At 41.9% G+C, this 5,288-nt stretch overlaps 1 protein-coding gene across 4 annotated transcripts in view; it reads left to right on the forward strand.

The window, feature by feature from the left end:
- Runx2 (RUNX family transcription factor 2) overlaps nt 1-5,288 on the forward strand; it is a 206,565-nt gene that overhangs the window by 88,871 nt on the left and 112,406 nt on the right. The window lies entirely within an intron of this gene.

Consider the following 5,288-nt stretch of genomic DNA (forward strand, 5'->3'; position numbering starts at 1 on the left):
CTCCTCCTCCTCCTCCTCCTCCTCCTCCTCCTCCTCCTCCTCCTCTTCTTCTTCTTCTTCTTCTTCTTCTTCTTCTCCTTCTTCCTGAAATAACCACCGTAGGTTTGCTTAAATAAATCCAGATGCCCTTGAGTGTTCTCCTGAGTAGTTAGGCCTTTTTCATTTGTTTTATTATATAGAAGAGTCAAACAGTGTTCTCAAAAGAACTTGTTCCTAATTTCATGGGGGGTTAGCATGTACAGTAGGGAAAAGAATGCTTGGAGGATCAGGGTCTGAATTATGAGGAGTCACGTGACTCAAGTGGACTGAGAGGTAATAGGGAAAGGAAAGCGATTGCTTCGGAGACGTTTCCTGACAGCTTCAACTTTACTCTGAGTTGGAGCGCTATTGTCCTTTAGCAATGTCACCTGTGAATGATTTCAATTATTCTTGTAATGAGAATTGATTCAAGTACTTATTTAAGCTCTTTTTTTTTTTTTTTTTTTTTTTTGACAAGGTCTTTATTGTGTAGCCCTGGCTGGCCTGGGCTACTTACTATGTAGACCAGGCTGGCTTCAGACTACTAAGAAGAATGACTATAAAATTGCCTAGACAACTCCTAGGGATCTCAATGGTTTCACAGTATTTAGGGTCTTCAATCAGCTGAATCCACATTAAGATATTAGAAGCATTTAGCAGAATCAGAAAGCAGGAAATAATCCTTTAAAGGATTTTTCACCACAGTTTCAGAGATGGAATTATTTTTTTGCTGGAGTCTCTAAGGAGACCAATACTTTGGGTTTTTTTTTGTTTTGTTTTTTACTTATTCTCCAGGGAGCCTTCTATTGGCTATTCACCTGTCAGAAGTATTATGCTCATTCAATTTATTGGATCTAATATTTCCTTAAGTATTACACTAAGAAGAAAATAAAAAAAAAAGTGGGACCACTTTAGGACTGAGGTGAAGGGAAACCATGGAGCCTGTGCATTTGCTGCAGCCCAGGTTTTAGTCAGGAAATGAGAAACACTACTCTAAACTGTGTCTAATAATTACTCTCTAGTTTGGATCGTATGTCAAATTATTACCATTGTAAAAACTTGATAAGGGAAATTTAAGCAAGACTGTTTCCGATGAGGAGTTCTAGTTACTTTCTAGGAATGGGGCCAAGTGGTTAACTTAAGACAAAAAGGATGCTAATGAGATGCTGTCGCTGAAAGGTGGTTTCTGCTGAAATGAAGTTCAGAGCCTCTGACAGCACCTAACTAGAGGCCTCCTCTGCTCCTTTGTGCTCCTTCATTAGAAGAGGAAGAACAGCTTCTATCTCCTGACTAGGTTTGGAGGGTGTGGGGTGGGTTCAGACAGTCACTCATCCTTTCTTCTACTCTTTTAGGCTTTTGTTTATTCTTTTGGTTACTGTTGCAGGGTCCCTATACAGTTAAAAGTTTCTCCTTTTTCCTCCTGGGGAAAAAAAAAGTAAACACAATGAGGCACCTGTATGCTCTAAATGTAAACAGGATGACGTAGCTGCATGCTCTAAACTGCGCCTTTCTTCTCCTGTTACTGTAACTGGAGCAGTGAATTTTAGTATTTAAAGGATGGGGTGCTACTCTTAATTCTATTTTACAGATCCAAACTTGTGTTTTCATTTATTGTACTTCTGTGTTATATAGATGCTAAATCACATGTTATATAGATGCTAAATCACCCCTCCCTTTTTTTTCCCTGATCAATTTGACTAGAAACTATGGCAGAGTGATAGTGTACTTTGTAAACCCTCAACATATTTATTTAAGAAACTTCAAAAGGAAACAAAGGGTGTGCGCTGTTTTACTATATTGGCTTTCTGAGTTTTGGCTGGTTTCCCAAATAGCAATTTTTATATTAAAAAAAAAAAGACAGACTTAACTGCTTGCAGACTTTTCACGCATGGAAGATGAAGGAAGGCTCTTTTGATGAAGTGTAATTATGTCCAAACAGAGCTGACCCCCTCCCCCTATATTTCTTATGATCTTAACTGAAGAAAGTAGGATTTTTCCTTTGAAGCAGCCGGGACGTGGTAGAGGATCTGAAGTGCTCCAGTCTGCTGCCAGAGGCAGGATGGAGAAATTGGTCCAGACTTGTCTTAGAGACTTGGGGGAGGGGGGTGGGAAGGAGTGGGTGGAGAGAGAACGAGAGAGAAATTGATTTATCGCTAATAATAGATTTTTATATTACTGTATTACTTTGAATAAGAGGAAGCAGGAAGATTGAGTTAAAATGGAGAGAGAGAGAGAGAGGGAGAACACAGAGTGTATCAATAAGAGGCGGCTCTGGATGAAAATGAGTCAGGTTTGCAGTGGCAGGAAACCCTTTAGCGTGACCCGCTTTTTACAAGACCATCTCCAGCTTCCTCTTTGGTTCCTGCCCATCTTCATCTGTGTTGCTAAGTCTTCTCCGTGTGCTCCGACCGGTTGGATTCTCTCTCCCATCTTTACAAAATGTGTCTTTGATGGCGTTCATCAGAAAAGAAAAACAAAACAAAAACCATAAACATTGTTTCTTGTAACCTTTTCACTGTTGAAACCTAGACTCTCTGAAACTGAAAACTGGCCTTAGATTTATAAAGTAGCCACATTTCCGTATTTCCATTCACGTTTGCTTCCCAGACCATCACAGGACCACAACGCTCAAAAATGCCTGATATAAAGTACGGCATCACTGAAACTTGCATGAAGCTATGCAATGTCTCTTCCCACTTTTCCTTTATATTTTACACAGAAGTGTTTAAAGTGACTTTGAGCATTTCTCCTCCTTCTTCTCTCCCTCCTCCTCCTCCTCCTCCTCCTCCTCCTCCTCCTCCTCCTCCTCCTCTTTCTTCTCCTTTTGTGTGCTTCCTCTCTTTTGACATCAAGCTTGCTGCTTTTAATTTACAAGTCTTTTAAAGCATTTACAGCCCACAGAGCATGGTGTTTTGTCAATTTAGGATACAATCCTCCTTATAGTCTATGCCTTCTGGCTCTTCCTGGCAGCCTTTAAGGCTAAATTGGAATTGTCTTCCAGTGACAGTTCCTGCTATGTAGCTAAGAAAACTTTGGGTGGTATTTCGGAATTAGCTCCTAGATGAAGCTGTGGATGATATAGCTGGCTTTGCCTGAGCAGGATTCTCTGTGTTGGGGGGTTATGAATGTGTTTGCACATGTGTGCTGACACGTGCACCTGTGTGCAGTGCATGCGGACCGCAGAAATGGATGCTGACATGCCTTATTCAGTCGCTTTCCACTGCTTTTTTTCCAGACATGGTCTCTCAGGTAGCTAGCTGAGTCAACTGGCCCAGGCTGCTCTGTATTTCCCATGATGCCCCTGTACTTTGCTCTCCAGTGCTAGAGTTATTATGTATACATCGCTATACTCTTTTTTTTTTTTTTAAATATGGGGGCCGAGAATCTGAGCACAGGACTTCTTTACCCACTGAGCTATCTTCCCAGTTCAAGTAAGATCTGTTTATATGTCATCCATAGTCTTCCATTAGTGCATCATCTATGGTTGGTAATGTCCACTGTTAAAAACCATAATCCTGGGGACTGGAGAGATGGCTCGGTGGCTAAACGCACTTTCTGCTCTTCAAGAGGATCCTGTCTGGGCTTGATTCTTAATGCCCCACATGGCTACTGACACTGTTGGTCCCCTTAGTTCCAGGGGGAATTTAGTGCCCTCTTCTGACCTCCAAGGGCACCAGGCATACACGTGGTGGACAGACATAACTGAAGGCAAAACACCCACACACATAAAATTATATAGAAAAAATGTAATCCTGGATCCTTGGAAAGTGGAGATTGGGAAGCTGGTTTTAAGTTAAGGAAATCATGAGTGCCCACATAAACTTTTGACTCCGGAAATGCAGCATTATTGTAAGACGAGCTAATTAGTGAGTCTGGTCAGAGTTTCTGGAAGTTTCTTCCACACTGTAGGGGCTGGGGCTAATCAGAAGCCCCTTTTGACTTTGCTTTCATTGTTAAAGCACAGTTTGAGCTTTAGGAATCTGCTCTGAAAGATGAGTTTCTTCCCCAACTTTACCTCTTTTTAAAGCAGATTTGTTTGTTTGTTTTGTTGATTTTTTAAATTTCGGTTTTATTTATTCATTCATTTACATATATTTATATTTATTTTATTTTGTGTGTATGAGTGCTTTGCCTTGTATGCATATCTGTGTACCACATATGTGCCTTGCCTGGTGCCTAAGGAAGTGATGAGCCTCCCTGTGGGGTACTGGGAATCAAACCAGAGTCCTTTACAAAAACAAGTGCTCTCCACCACTGAGCCAATTCTCTGGTCCTAAAAGAGTTTTCAAAAGTGAAGACTGGTTTATCTATGAGTATTTTGATGCTCTGGCCTCGAAGGGTGGATTTTGTATCTGGGTTTGTTTCCATATGGAGTGTGTTTCTCTGACATTGGGAAGAGCATAGACAGCTTATTATCCCAAGCAGGTTGTAAAGATTTAAAATGGAAACACCTCCCAAACCGGTCACAATATATTCACTGACATTCTCACTAGCAGTTCCTTTAGAGATGCTGAGGAAAAGCAAGCCACAGGCATCCTTGATGGATCAACATTAGCACCAGGGATACTGTCTTCCAATCAGGGCCTTTGGAGCCACTGTTCAAAATGGAATCCTGAGTTTGTGGACTACTGATCTCACCTAGAAGAGTGTTTGAAAATGTCCTAATTCAAATTAACTTTGAATCCAGAGACTCAGCCACTGATCTTAGTTCTTAATCTGGGCCTCCCCCCCCCTCAACTTTTTGATCTGTTCCTGTTGACTTTGGAGATCTTTGGGACTGGTTTAGACTCCTGGCTGCCTTATTCTTCTGGCCGGTGTTAATGTTTCCAACAGATCCTCTGTTCTGTGTGGAGTCAGATGACTTAAACCCATGTGCTATCCCGTATGTAATAGCTACAACGCAACGCATCAGTGATGCTTATGAATAGATAAATTTATCTGTCACATTAATCCATTTAGGTTTATTGTTTCTTGGGCACGGGGAGCGAATGGGGACACACCTAGAAGTCAGTTACTTATTCCCTTTCCATATTCTGCAGGGAAATAACAAAAAACTCATTTTATTTCCCCTTAGTCATCATTCTTCCTCCCTCCCTCCCTCCCTCCCTTCCTCCCTCCCTCCCTCCCTCCCTCTCTCCCTCCCTCCCTCCCTCTCTCTCTCTTCCTCCCTCCCTCCCTCTTTCTCTCTCTCCCTCCCTCCCTCTCTCTCTCCCTCCTTCCCTCCCTCCCTCTTCTTTCTTTCCTCCCCTCCCTCTCTCCTCTTCTCCATG

Source organism: Grammomys surdaster, unplaced genomic scaffold (assembly GCF_004785775.1).
Source record: "Grammomys surdaster isolate TR1022 unplaced genomic scaffold, NIH_TR_1.0 169, whole genome shotgun sequence".
In the NCBI taxonomy this organism is placed as follows: Eukaryota; Metazoa; Chordata; class Mammalia; order Rodentia; family Muridae; genus Grammomys; species Grammomys surdaster.